This window comes from Bos grunniens, chromosome 29 (assembly GCF_055505025.1).
Source record: "Bos grunniens cultivar Pamir isolate PY7600 chromosome 29, Bosgru_T2T1.0, whole genome shotgun sequence".
In the NCBI taxonomy this organism is placed as follows: domain Eukaryota; kingdom Metazoa; phylum Chordata; class Mammalia; order Artiodactyla; family Bovidae; genus Bos; species Bos grunniens.
In genome coordinates this window covers 23,652,630-23,668,753 of record NC_141193.1, presented here as the reverse complement: position 1 = coordinate 23,668,753, position 16,124 = coordinate 23,652,630, and the positions used below count along the sequence as shown (strand labels likewise).

The window sequence follows — 16,124 nt, the reverse complement described above, 5'->3', positions numbered from 1 at the left end:
GTAGAATAAGAAACATCACACAAATATGATCATTTCAAATATATAATGAAATATTTTGAAAGTTCACACAAGAAGAAACAAAACTAATAAACATAGATGGTTAACCTATTCACTTTTTAATATAGCACTGTGACATTATGATACTGTTTTCAGTTCAGTTCAGTCACTCAGTCGTGTCCGACTCTGTGACCCCATGAATTGCAGCATGCCAGACCTCCCTGTCCATCACTAACTCCAGGAGTCCATTCAGACTCATGTCCATCGAGTCGGTGATGCCATCCAGCCGTCTCATCCTCTGTCGTCCCTTTCTCCTCCTGCCCCCAATCCCTCCAGGCATCAGAGTCTTGCCCAATGAGTCAACTCATAGCGTGAGGTGGCCAAAGTACTGGAGCTTCAGCTTTAGCATCATTCCTTCCAAAGAACACCCAGGACTGATCTCCTTTAGAATGGACTGGTTGGATTTCCTTGCCATCCAAGGGCCTCAAGAGTCTTCTCCAACAGCACAGTGCAAAAGCATCAATTCTTTGGTGCTCAGCTTGCTTCACAGTCCAACTCTCACATCCATACATGACCACTGGAAAAACCATAGCCTTGACTAGACGGACCTTTGTTGGCAAAGTAATGTCTCTGCTTTTGAATATGCTATTTAGATTGGTCATAGCTTTCCTTCCAAGGAGTAAGTGTCATTTAATTTCATGGCTGCAGTCATCATCTGCAGTGATTTTGGAGCCCAAAAAATAAAGTCTGACACGGTTTCCACTGTTTCCCCATCTATTTCCCATGAAGTGATGCAACCAGATGCCATGATCTTCGTTTTCTGAATACTGAGCTTTAAGCCAACTTTTTCACTCTCCACTTTCACTTTCATCAAGAGGCTTTTTAGTTCCTTTTCACTTTCTACCATAAGGGTTGTGTCATCTGCATATCTGCGGTGATTGATATTTCTCCCAGCAATCTTGATTCCAGCCTATGCTTCTTCCAGCCCAGCGTTTCTCATGATGTACTCTGCATATAAGTTAAATAAGCACGTTGACAATATACAGCCTTGACGTACTCCTTTTCCTACTTGGAACCAGTCTGTTGTTCCATATCCAGTTCTAACTGTGGCTTCCTGACCTGCATATAGGTTTCTCAAGAGGCAGGTCAGGTGGTCTGGTATTCCTATGTCTTTCAGAATTTTCCACAATTGATTGTGATGCACACAATCAAAGGCTTTGGCATAGTCAATAAAGCAGAAATAGATATTTTTCTGGAACTCTCTTGCTTTTTCCATGATCCAGCGGATGTTGGCAATTTGATCTCTGGTTCCTCTGACTTTTCTAAAACCAGCTTGAACATCTGCAAGTTCACGGTTCACATATTGCTGAAGCCTGGCTTGGAGAATTTGGAGCATTACTTTACTAGCATGTGAGATGAGTACAATTTCGTGGTAGTTTGAGCATTCTTCGGCATTGCCTTTCTTTGGGATTGGAATAAGAACTGACCTTTTCCAGTCCTGTGGCCACTACTGAGTTTTCCAATTTGTCATATTGAGTGCAGCACTTTCACAGCATCCTCTTTCAGGATTTGAAATAGCTCAACTGGAATGCCATCACCTCCACTAGCTTTGTTCCTAGTGATGCTTCCTAAGGCCCACTTGACTTCACATTCCAGGATGTCTGGCTCTAGGTGAGTGATCACACCATGGTGATTATCTCAGTTGTGAAGATCTTTTTTGTACAGTTCTTCTGTGTATTCTTGCCACCTCTTCTTAATATCTTCTGCTTCTGTTAGGTCCATACCATTTCTGTCCTTTATCGAGCCTATCTTTGCATGAAATGTTCCCTTGGTATCTCTAATTTTCTTGAAGAGATCTCTAGTCTTTCCCATTCTGTTGTTTTCCTCTATTTCTTTGCATTGATAGCTGAGGAAGGCTGTCTTATCTCTCCTTGCTATTCTTTGGAACTCTGCATTCAAATGCTTATATCTCTTCTTTTCTCCTTTGCTTTTCGCTTCTCTTCTTTTCACAGCTATTCTAGTCAATTAATAAAATAATATTAAATAATTAAACTACATATTAACAAACTACATTTTAATTCTGCTGCTTTTGGTAAGTAATTTTTGTCAATTCACATACAGGTAAACTCTATTGATTCCTTCAACAAGTGTTTTTTGAGTATCATTTCTATATTCTGCATATGACGGGAACTGGACTTATGAGTCAGATAAGACATTGATCCTGCCCCAAACAAGTTTATTGCAATGACACACAAATACACAGGAGTTTAAGAGACCACTGAAGCTAACAAAGGTCCATCAAGTCAAAGCTGTGATTTTTTCTAGCAGTCATGTATGGATGTGAGAGTTGGACTATAAAGAAAGCTGGGCACTAAATAATTGATGTTTTTTAACTGGAGATGCTGGAGAAGACTCTTCTGAGTCCTTTGTACTGCAAGGAGAGCAAACAGTCAATCCTAAAGGAAATCAGTCCTGAATATTCATTGAAAGGACTGATTCTGAAGCTGAAACTCCAATACTTTGGCCATCTGTTGCGAAGAACTGACATTGGAAAAGACCCTGATGCTAGGGAAGATTGAAGGCATGAGGAAAAGGGGATGACAGAGGACGAGATGACTCAATGGACATGAGTTTGAGCATACTCTGGAAGTTGGTACTGGACAGGAAACCTGGCATGCTGCAGTCCATGTGGTCATAGAGAGTCAGACATGACTGAGCGACTGAACTGACTGAACTGAACTGAAGAGGGATATTTATTGCAAAATGAGCAAGATGTCAGGGACAATTTCCAGTGCAGAAAAAAACATTAAATGAGATGTTAAGCAGAGAAATAAGAATTAGTTCTGAAATCAAAACAATTAAGGGATTAAGGGAGCAGAATTAGCAAAAGCACAGAGATATAGATAAAGCAGCTCGATTTATTCACAGGCTGAATATACTGGCTTAAAAATTTTTTCCACCCTCTGTAAAAACAATTTTATAATACAAATCAAGATAAATATGTTCTTATACACTTGACTCTTAAAAAGCACAGGTCCGAACTGCCTATGTCCACTTATATGCAATTTTTTTCTTCCAGCAATCATTTACTAAGTTACTATATGACCCCAGGCTGCTTTATGAGAATGGAGGACTGAGAAGTCACGCCTGTATTTTCAATGGCTTGTGAATCAGTATCCCTTTAACTTCTGCCATTGTGCAAGGGTCAACTATACTTTTATCCAGTGAGTCAAATGTTGAATGCATGTGGGAAAGACTATAGAGCAGGAATGCTGGAAAATTTCCAATGTACAAATGTAACAACATCTATTAGAAGCACAAAACAGAAACCATCAGTCAGTCCATTGCATTTAGGCAAGAAGACATTTTAGTTTCATATGCTGTCTCAGAACTCCTCCACATTTTTCCCACTTCACTCTCAAGATGAATATAACTTGCCCTTGGAACTGACCTTCTGGGTCCAAGACTATCACCTGAGTGGTCACCTCTATGCAGGCAAATGCTTAGATGCTTGAAGCCATCAATGACAGACTCATAGCACTGTGGACCTATCATCCTTATCATTTTTATGGTTTTAAATTTGATGAATCTTTTCATCAATTTCTCCCTCTTCTACTGAACCAATACTATCCAATAGAATTTTTGGAAATAGGTCTGATGATCAATATTTGCCTTCTCCAATACACTAACCATTGGCTACATGTGACTACTGAGTACTTAAAATATGTCAATATAACAGAAAAACAATGAATTTTAAATTTGATGTACTTTAGTTACATTTTGAATGGCTTACAAGAATAGTGGCTACCATATTGAGGTGTTCAGAAGAGCATTAAACAGCAATCCTTATATATTTAATTTGTTCATCATTATAATCCCAGCCCAATATTATTTATAATGTCTTCATAAAACTTTCTATTCAGTTTCCTTATCTACAAGATGAGAATAATTCTAGTATATACAAAACAAATGAGGATAAAGAAGAGTACTTAAAAAGCTATTTGACACAAACCAAGTGATGTGGGCTTCCTGGGTAGCTCAGCTGGTGAAGAATATGCCTGCAATGTAGGAGACCCCAGTTAGATTCCTGGGTCAGGAAGTTCCCCTGGAAAAGGGATAGCTACCCACTCCAGTATTCTTGAGCTTCTCTTGTGGCTCAGATGGTAAAGAATCTGCCTGCCATGTGGGAGATCTGGTTTTGATCCCTGGGTTGGGAAGATCCCATAGAGGAGGGCATGGCAACCCACTCCAGTATTCTTGTATGGAGAATCCCCATGGGCAGAGAAGCCTGGTGGGCTACAGTCCATGGGGCAGCAAAGAGTTAGACAAAACTGAGTGACTAAGGGCAGCACAAGCACAGCACGAGTGCTATATGATTGTTTGCTGTATATAATGCATGAAGTACTATTGTAGACATATTTAAAAACATACAGTTTGCATCTCTGAGTTTTTCTCCTAACACCTACTATGGTGTGTTGCATGTCTCCTGAATTAATAAATTATTGACTGCTTTAAAATATATGTAATATAAAAAACATAATTATTTATGAATAAACCAAACTACAACTTACTAACCTGATAAGGTTGGGAAAATTAGCTAATCTTTCTGTGTCTCAGCTTCTTTATTTTTTAAGTATTCCATATGTATTAGGTTTAATCACATCAATTTGCTACCTGATTCAACCTAATATTCATGACTTCCCTGAATATTAGGGAAAGAATCTGCTCTTATGGTAAAGAATCTGCCTGTGATGCAGGAGACTTGGGTTCAATCCCTGGGTCAGAAAGATCCCCTGGAGAGGGGAATGGCTACCCATTCCAGTGTTCTTGCTTGGAGAATCACTTGGACAGAGGAATCTGTCAGGCTACAGTCCATGGGGTCACAAATAGTTGGAAATGACTTAACAACTAATGCTTCACTTTTCAACCTAATATCATCTTCCACGCTGAGCTATAGTGAGAATTGAATGAGTTAACAAATATAACAAGATTAATATTAGATGTAGTGCATAGTAAGTGCTCAGTAAATCCTGGTTATAAATAATTGACTTATGTACATAAAAATAAAATGTTTGAAAACTATATAAAGTAGCTACAACTAACAAAACCAACACATTACCTACTGTGCTAATGAGGTGTTTACTACTAATAATTAGATACAATTAAATATTCCCCAAACCTCAAATAAACAGAAAAAGATTGAATTCATGGTTTAAAATATTTCAGAAATTATATTCATATAGGAAGTTGTTTCCAAAGACCATCTAGAGAAATGTCTGCAGGCTTTAATTCAGCACTTAAACTAATGACTGTCTACTGGCTCAACACTTAGAGTATTACACACAAGAGAGCTAATGATATTATCAACAAAGAACAGAAAAAGCAAATTTTAATTGCTCCTATACTACAATAGCTCATCTCTGGTGAAAGGAAATCTTAAGGGAGTTTCCAATAGCATCCTACATGTTTTTGATAATATTAATACCTCTTATATATTGAAATCTTAAATAAAAGCATGTCACTTTGACAAGCATCTCTGGTAGCATTATGAGGAAGCTACAATAAGGAGTCATGACCCTTGATTCATAGTATCTCTACAAACAATGCTAATCAAGATCTGAATTTGAACACCCAGTGAAAGGCAGCATAGGAATTTCTATCTTGAACAGTCCCTACCATCATCAAGATTTCCCTAGACAGCACTTGCTCTAAAGCAGACATTCAACCCAACCTAAGGTTTCCAAGTAAAGGGTGAGTATCTGAACTTCACCTGTTCCAGAATTTTTTAATCTCAGAAAAATCAAGATTGCCAGGAGAAATATCAATAACCTCAGATATCCAGATGACACCACCCTTATGGCAGAAAGTGAAGAGGCCCTAAAAAGCCTCTTGATGAAAGTGAAAGAGGAGAGTGGAAAAGCTGGCTTAAAGCTCAACATTCAGAAAACTAAGATCATGGCATCTGGCCCCATCACTTCCTGGGAAATAGATGGGGAAACAGTGGAAACAAGTCAGGCTTTATTTGGGGGGGCTCCAAAATCACTGCAGATGGTGAATGCAGCCATGAAATTAAAAAATGCTTACTCCTTGGAAGGAAAGCTATGACCAACCTAGATAGCATATTCAAAAGCAGAGACATTACTTGGCCAACAAAGGTCCATCTAGTCAAGGCTATGGTTTTTCCAGTGGTCATGTATGGATGTGAGAGTTGGACTGTGAAGCAAGCTGAGTGCCAAAGAATTGATGCTTTTGAACTGTGGTGTTGGAGAAGACTCTTGAGAGTCCCTTGGACTGCAAGGAGATCCAACCAGTCCATTCTGAAGGAGATCAGTCCTGGGTGCTCATTGAAAGGACTGATGTTAAAGCTGAAACTCCAGTACTTTGGCCACCTGATGCGAAGAGTTGACTCATTGGAAAAGATCCTGATGCTGGGAGGGATTGGGGGCAGGAGGAGAAGGGGACGACAGAGGATGAGATGGCTGGATGGCATCACCGACTCAATGGACATGAGTTTGAGTGATCTCCGGGAGTTGGTGATGGACAGGGAGGCCTGGCGTGCTGTGATTCATAGGGTCACAAAGAATCGGACACGACTGAGCAACTGAACTGAACTGACTGAACCACTTCACACACAATTACAGAGACTTCCTAAAAATGATTGCTATCTAAAAATGGTTACTCACTTCTCAATGTAAAACCTCTGAATGCAGAAAACTATCTTTTTCATAATTCAGCCCTTATTATATTCAGACCCATATAATGGTAAGACAGTCTTGCTATTGAAACACGTATTTTATGGACTGCAGCTCTGTCCTTTGAGGTAACAAACAATAAATCTAATTCCAATTCATGTTATTAGTTGTGTAGGTACTTGGAGTAAAGTATTTTGATCCAAATATTGTTGTCTTGGATAATTATAATCTAAAATTCACCATTGTAAATTATAGCTCCCAGAACTAAGCACAATTCACCAGATGTATTTTTTTTCTTGTGTGATTATCACTACCTTAATTTCGAGTGCTATGTTCTTTTTAATGAAATCATTGGCAGTGATGTGTTTTCTCTTCATCCAGATGTTTTGAACACAGATTCGTTAGGCCAGCGCTTTCCAATTTTGAATGTTTTTTGCAGACCTCACTTATTCCTACTTATATCCTTCCAGATTCAGCTTTCTTTTGGAAGCCTTCATTGACCCCTACCCTGGGTTAGCACCATAGTCACCATGTTCTGGAGGATCTGTTCAATCATTTATCACATTGTCTAGTCTGGCCCCTCTACTCTCTCTAGACTGTAAAATTCTGAAGTGTAGGGATTCTATCTTATTCATCTCTCTATCCTAAGTGTCCACAGCAAACTGTACTTACAGACTGTTAAATTCTTTATAATATCAAAGGCTATCAGATCCACAGGCTAATAGTATCTTCTTAGAATCATTATCATCATAAAAGTGTCTGTTAGTCTCTATGTTAATATCATCTACAAATTTCATAATGATTTCTTTTATGGTACCATAAGACATATTTGCATAATATTTTTTCAGTACAAGTCTAAGTGTACAGTACCATGGAATAATTCTCAAAATAATATCTTAAAGTGCAAGTTCCACTTTTTTAAAAAAAGTAAATTTGTATTTAAAAAGGTGAACAGTTTTACCTGCTGTTATCACTAAATTCTACAAAAGTAACTTTTATAAAAATCACAATTTTGCAGTGTCTTGCTAGCTAAAGATTAAGAGGACCTTACTCTGAAATGATGATCTTCATAATCGTAACTGAAATTTCTGTCTATGGATGAAAAGTGTCAATAACAAGAGGGTGGCAGAAAATAAATGTTGGTATTATGATTATAAATTTTTCTAGCTTTAAGCTCTTTGCATCTAGGACAGGTTTTATGCATGTTTTGACTTTGAAATAGTATTTCCAGAAGACATCAGTATTAGCACAAGTCCTTAATTACCACTTCTGTTTCTTATGGCTATGTCAATTTCTTTTTTTTATCTGTACTCTTAGGAAATCATTATCCACATTTACATTGAAAAACCAGTCATGGCTAACAAATCACTTAAGGCTCTGAATTTATTAATGGCATCTTCATCTATATAATGGGGATAATACACTCATAAGATTTCTGGGACACCATTTTTAAAAAGCCTTTCACAACACATAGTATGCACTGAATAAATAGTAATCAGTTTTGATACACCGATAACCTCTGATGATACTTCTTGGGTCTCTTTCTTTTGAAGTCATCACACTGTGCTGTGCATGGAATCATCAGCCTTCTTCCCCCATATCCCAAAGATACAAAGATGCAAATATTCTTTCTGCTTTGGTCTCTTGTGCCTATGGGGGAGTGTTTTGGTTTGAAGGTGAATTTGAAGGTGAGTACAAAGACACCAAGACCACACCCATACTGTTGTTATAGCCTAAGGATCATGAAAGATTGACATTCTGAAGCTCTGGTTTCCCAGAACCTAAGCCCAGGACCATAAGAGGTCATACAAAGTATTTAGCACATGGTGAATATTCCATAAGAGATTTTAGGGTGGATGAGTTTAGGCTTTAATATTTCACACTTCTGAATTCTCATTATTTTTGAAAAGGTGACCATAGTGAAGGTATTCACTGCAAAGGATCAGTTATTGATACACTACTGTCAGTACTTTATATTAATTTTCCCACTTACATTAGTAAATGGTTGCTCTGATATGACAAAGAGATAGAAATAGAAGGGCAGATATGAGTAGCTAAAAGAAGAGATGGAAAGTGAGACAGAAAGGCCTTATTTTGTATGCTTGATCATGTACTTTTTATATGCCTAACTGTGGGAACATATCTAACCACTATATTAGTTATCCAGCATGTAAAATAGGCATACTAGTATTTGCTCTGTAGAAGAGTTGAGAGGAATGAAAACAAATCATGGAAAGTTCTTATAATAAAGTTAACAGAAAATTTCTTTGGCTGTCTAGGGACTGGTCAATACCGAGACCCACAGGGAGAGTGCTTTGGTTTGATAACATAGAACAAACAAAGGAGCATTCTATCTTATATTTATTAATATTTACATGTCCTATGTTACTGAGATGCACTTTGACCACTAATGTAGATCAGGAACAGACAGAGAACTGGAGCTATCTGCTTGAAAAGTCTTGGTTTTATATTACACATTATTGTGTTATAAGACAATAAATATCCACTTCAATTCTTCAGTTCTTCAATAAATTCCCAGAGGAAAATGGCAGCAGGAAATCACTCCTCAGTGACTGAGTTCATCCTTGCTGGGCTAACAGAGCATCCAGGACTCCAGCTGCCCCTTTTCCTCCTCTTCCTAGGAATCTATGTGGTCACGGTGGTGGGAAACCTGGTCATGATCACACTGACTGGGCTCAGTTCTCGCCTGCACACCCCCATGTACTATTTCCTCAGCAGCTTGTCCTTCATTGACCTCTGTCAGTCCACTGTCATTACCCCCAAATGCTGGTGAGCTTTGTGACAGAGAGGAATACTATCTCCTACCCAGCATGTGTGACTCAACTCTTCTTCTTCCTCGTTTTGTTGTATCAGAATGTCATATGTTGGCTGTACTGGCATATGATCGCTATGTTGCCATCTGTAACCCCTTGCTTTACAATGTCACCATGTCTTTTCAGCTCTGTTCTTGCATGGTAGTCGGGGTTTATATCATGGGCTTGGCTGGTGCCACAGCTCACACAGGCTGCATGCTAAGAGTGCTTTTCTGCCAGGCTGATGTGATCAACCATTACCTCTGTGATCTTTTTCCTCTACTGGAGCTCTCCTGTTCCAGTACTTACATCAATGAGTTGTTATTTTGTGTTTCAGTGCATTTAATATCCTCACTCCAATCCTGACCATCCTCAGCTCCTACATCTTCATCATCTCAAGCATCCTCCAAATCCACTCCAAGGAGGGCAGGTCCAAAGCCTTCAGCACATGCAGCTCCCACATCTCAGCTGTCACTATTTTCTATGGATCTGCAGCGTTCATGCACCTGCAGCCTTCATCAGTCAGCTCCATGGAACAAGGGAAAGTGTCCTCTGTGTTTTAGACCATTATTGTGCCCATGCTGAATGCCCTGATCTACAGCCTGAGGAATAACAATGTCTAAATTGCCTTTAATAAAATCTTTGAAAATTAAGTTTCCTGTGAAAAAGAGTATTTTACCTTGGAAGAAATTTATGATTTCCTGAGAAAGTTTGGTAAGGAAATAGTCCAGACACAGGAATTTTTGTCCACAAATAGTGAGATCATTGCTACTATTAAAACTTGATTATTTGGGATGGATGTGGCAGGGAGAGGACTGGACTCATAGTGTTATCATATGGAGAGCAGCACTGTTTGAGGATGTGCCAGTGTCCACATGTCCATAAAATTCTGTATTATCTCTAAACATTAAAACAATATCCAAAGGCCTTCATGTGGATTATTATACACGTGGAATATGGAATTTTTTTAGTCAAGACTTATTCATCTTTTAAAAATTATTTTTTTATTTTTAATTTTTTATTTTTTGGATGCAATGTGTGACTTGCAGGATCTTAGTTCCCCCAACCAAGAACTGAACTCAGGTCTACTGCAGTGAAAGTGTTGAGTCCTAATCACTGGATTGCCAGGGAAATTCCAAAATTTATTTATCTTAATTCAAGGAATAAATCCATCTGATCTGTATCTTTTGACTTTCTCAATATCTTGTATGCCTGGTGCTGTTTACTAATAAGAAAAATATCTCCAAAAATGAGATCTCTAAAGTAAACAATGTTTAACAATTTACGATCTATAAAACTCAATCTTTAATTCTTATTTTATGCATAAAATGTATTAGGAAGTACAAGGGCATATGATGGGTGATAAGACATAATTTCTATGTCATAGAACATACATATGGTCCACACTATTGTGGAAGAGATTGACAGCTATAAATGGCCCTGAAGAATTATGTGTATTTTGACTTATATCTTTGTGCAGCTTTCTTTACTCCACATTTCTGAGATAATTCTACCATCTCCATTTCTCTGATAATGCTGTACTTATTTTCTCTTGTCTCTAAAAAATATATCTTTTTGTTGCCATTCACATTATAGAATCTTAGATTTAGAAGTGATATTCTTTTATTATTATAACCATATGGATGGTTCATTCACATAGGCATTTAAAATTGAAAAATTATTTTCTGTTTAATGGTAAGTACCCATCTTATCCCCAAAGTATCTGATAGAAAAGCAACTGAGTTATTTTGAAGAGGAAAAAGGTATACATAAACAATAAATACCCTCTTTACCCTTCGACTCAGCATGAGATGTTATACGTGGTAAAAATCCCTGGTGGCTCAGATAGTAAAGAGTCTGCCTGCCAATGCAGGAGACACGGATTCAATCCTTGGACCTGGAAGACCCCCTGGTGGTGGAAATGGCAACCCACTCTAGTATTCTTGCCTGGAAAAGTCCACGGACAGAGAAGCAAAGCGGGCTACAGTCCTTGGAGTCACAAAGATTCAGGCACGACTGAGTGACTAATACTTTCACTTTTCCTTTCAAACTGTGTTTTAAACATCATGTGTCTCATCTAAAAATTCTAAAGTAGTGTTTTCTTGGAAGTCAGCTTGCCTTCAGACATGTAATAGTAACACTTCTGTGAGAGAGTGTTTTATCTTACTTCATAAAACCTAAATTCATAATGTGCAAGGCAATCTTATGCCTCTCTTTGAGAATTAGAGGAAAATTCCCTCTTGACTTTCTACATACCAATCATTCCTCAAATTCATACTCCACTTTTTGATCCTATAAAAACTCTCTGTATACATGTGTATCTATCCATATGTATACATATGTGTATGTATATATGTCTATGTTTATGTGTAACCAATATGAATTTTATATATTATAAATCAATCTCCATTTTTATTGCTAGGATGTTTTATAAGGCTTATGTGTGTAATAATTATTTTATTACTCTATGCATTAAACAAGCAATATTGAATACACTTTTTCACATGGATGGCTGAAAGATGGGAAGGAATATTTCTGAGAATTTTTGTTTGTTTGTTTCTGAGCATGCATTTATGTATTTCTGCTGATCAATGCTCAGTCATGTCTGACTCTCTGTGACCCCATGGACTGTAGACCGTTAGGCTACAGTCTCTGTGACCTTTGTCCATGGGATTCTCCAGGCAAGAATACTGGAGTGGGTTGCCATTTCCTCCTCCAGGGGATCTTTCCAACTCAGAGATCAAACCTGTGTCTTGTACATCTCCTCCATTGGCAGGAAGATTCTCTACCATTACTGCCACCTGGGAAGCTCTATTTGTGCATTAAAGAGATAAAAAGATTAAAGAAAGATAAAACATGTCTGCACTGACTCTAGTGATTTGAGAACTGGTAGAAGATATGCTATTAAAATATTGGAGTAGATTTCACACAGATTCCAAAGTGAAAATGAAACTTTACCACAAAAATGAGAGGTAAAGAATTCGAAGAAGAACTACTACAGATGAGACAAAAATTAACAAATACATAGGATTTTTTAGATACCAGTACAGATGTGCACACTGTTTTAATAATCGAAAGAACATGATACAATAAATATATTCTAACACTAGGCACTATGATAAGCTTGGATAAAGCTCTCATACAGAGTTTGTCTTTCATTAATTCTCATACAAGCATATATTAATTTCTAAAAACTGTACAATTCCTCATGTACAATTAGCATTTTCAAGGATGTCACAGGAGTGGGTTTCAGAAAATTACTTTATATCTTCTGTTTTAGTCACAGTTAGGTGTGACTGTTCATCACACACACAGAAGCACATACATACTATGGTACGTACACCTAGGGGTGACTCAGGACAGCTTCAGTGGCTCACTGGGGACATAAGCTGCTTACCAATTGCTGCTCTGCTTCAACATCTAGCTTCCATCCATCATTTGGCCTCAGACAATAGTTCCAGATTCATCCTTCATCTCTAACCCTCAGCCATCAGAACTAAAGACAGGGAAGGAGAGGATGTCCCCCAACTTGAAGACAACTGCCTGAAGTGACAGACCTCACCCCCTATTTCCCTTTGGTGTGACCCAGTCATATAGTCCAAGGTGGCTATAAGCAGGGCTAAGCAATACCATGGTATCTATGTAGCCACCTGCCCAACAAAGAATCAAGGCATTTATTATTGAGGAAGAAAGAGAAAATTAGGAATAACTAATAGTGTCTTCCACTCTTTTCAGCATTTGTATTTAGTCCTAGAAAGCTGTGTGTTGTTCTCTCTAGAGTTAACATTTGAATTTGGCTTTGTATCTAAAAGAATAATAATGTGAACTGTGATTAAAATGGCATGCATAACATGCAAAATATATTAATATTTCATAGCTATTAGGATCTGCCAGAAAACTGTTTGTCCTGCTGGGTGGAATAGTTCCTATAATATCTCAGCAATGCAGTTTATTCTTGCCACTTCATTCTTGCTGCTTTCCAGTCCTGACATAGCTTCTTGAATCCATTCTTCTTTTCCAGTTTTTCACACCTTTCAGTTATAAACACCTTTCAATAATGAATGCAAGTTTTCAATTGTCCATGTATTTCTGACCACTCCACACTATTATCTAGCACATTTCTGGTTCCTCACACATACTGCAATAATGATGTCTTTTATGGTACTCCTTATCATTAAAGAATGCTTGTGAGTATTCTATAAAAGTTATCAGAAAGTTAAGGAAAATTTTTTATGTTACATTGTACCATATTTATTGTTCTAAGGTCTGATAATTATTGATGAGCAACATTTTCCTATGTTTTTATGGATTATTCTATCCTATGTTTATGCTACCCTTTTTTCACAGAAATTTGCAAAAATACCTTAAAAATCAGATTAAAATTTGATACCCAAAAATAATTTAAAGCCTTTCAAACTTTGATTAGCCAATATACAGAAATAGCCTAAGGTATGTGGGATATATACACAATGGAATATTATTGAGCCATGAGAAAGAAATCAATCCTGTCATTTGAAACAACATGGAATGACCCAGAGACATTAGGTTAAGTGAAATAAGTTAAACAAAGTAAGACAAATACCATATAATATCACTTGTATGTGGAATCTGACAAATCTGGTCTCATAGAAACCAAAAGTAGAATGGTTTTTACCAGATGGTCAATTGGAGTATAAGGAGATGCAGGTCAAAAAGCACAAACTTCCAGTTGTAAGATAAATAGCTCTGGGGATCTAATATAGAGAATAATGACTACAGTTAATATATTGTATTATATGTTTCTTTTTTTTATTTAATTTTTTTTAAATTTTTTTGGCCATATGGCATGTGAGATCTTAGTTCCCTAACTAGGGATTAAACTTGAGCCCCTTGAAGTGGAAGTGCAGAGTCTTAACCACTGGATCACCAGGGAAGTCCATTTTATATGTTTCTAGTAGAGTAAATCTTAAATATTTTTACCATAAAATGGAAATGGTGACTATGTGACATGATGGATGTGCTGGCTAAAACCATAGTGGAAATCAATTTGCAATATTAAATTGTATCAAATCAATTGTATATAGTAAGCTTATACAATGTTACATGTCAATTATATCTCAAAGCTGAAAAAGTAAACTTTATCAACACATTTCATACTAAATTTTCCCTCAAAATGATATAACATTTAACAAGTATTTTGAATAAAGACATTATATACAATTTTTATTTCCTAGCAAATACAATTCAGAATTTATGTAGAATTAAAATAATCTCGATAACACATGTATCTCTATATTGTTTCTCAACATACTTCTTATAATATCAGAGAAAAATAAGTCATTATTTTTCCTTGTTAGACTTGTTAGGACTCATGGGATTATGGCACTATCTAACAGATGCATTCAGTCCCCAAGTTAAAATGTTAAAAGCATTTTTGTTTTATGGGTGTATCATGATAGATAAATACAGTTAATAGAGAAAATGAAAACAGAAACTTTTAAAGCTTACATGTAAAAGTTGCTATCTCATTATCTATTATTTCCCTTGTGAAAAATCACTTTAGAAAACTCCTTTAGTGTATGTCTTTGTAATTTCCTGAAATTTTGAACTTTCAATTAACTTGACATGAAATTCACTGGAGCTCTAAAAACTATCACATCCTTGCTTACAATGTGTAATCTAACAAGAGCAATGAACCACATCCATGTGACCATATTAAACACTTGAGATGCAATGGAGAAAAGAGAGAAATTCTAATTGTCTAATTTTCCCAAGAGTTGATACTTGTGGAATAAGGTTCCAAAGGGAAGTAAGAATCATTACTTATTACACATCAGACTCTTAGCGTCAATACTGAGAATATAAAATCACCGTTAATATCAACCATCTTTGCTAAGGATCATCAGCTTCACCAGAGGTCAGGACCAGTGATGCAAAATCACAAAAACAGAGACTTTTAGATTATGACCCTCAACACCAAGAAATCCTGAAAGGTTAGTACTCAGAACTATCCACCACCATCATCAGAATCATTTTTACCTTCAGAGTTGGGGGAGAAACCCATAGCTCTAAAGTTTTGGGGAGGAGGTGGTGGTGGTTAGGTGCTATCATGTCCGACTCTTTGTGACCGATGGACAGCAGCATGCCAGGTTCCTCTGTCCATGGGATTTTGCAGGCAAGAATACTGGAGTGGGTTGCCATTTCCTTTTCCATGAAGTCTATGTTAACTTCTCACTCTATGTAAGTCATGGTGCCAAATATTATCTAGTACAGAAGAATAACCAGTAAATAACTCTCAATAATAAATACAGATGTGTAGGCATTAAATGTAACATGTTGTTGTTGTCTAGTTGTTGTGTCTGAGTTGTTGTCACTCAGTTGTGTCTGACTCTTTGTAATTCAATGGACTATAGCCCTCCAGGCTTCTCTGTCCTTGGGATTTCCCAGGCAAGAATACTGAACTGGGTTGCCATTTCCTTCTCCTGGGGATCTTCCCGACCCAGTGATCGAACCCGTGTCTCCTGCATTGGTAGGTTAATTCTTTACCAGATAAAAAATGTATTTTGGGGCACATAGAAAATGGTTTTATTAACTGGGCCTTCCACTATTTAAGTTCTTAACTTAAGGATATTGACTCTTAGTT

At 37.2% G+C, this 16,124-nt stretch overlaps 1 pseudogene; it reads left to right on the top strand.

Moving 5' to 3' along the window:
• The first annotated feature begins 9,234 nt into the window (after window positions 1-9,234).
• Window positions 9,235-10,155, top strand: LOC147342321 (olfactory receptor 8G2-like; annotated as a pseudogene).
• The last annotated feature ends 5,969 nt before the right edge of the window (window positions 10,156-16,124 follow it).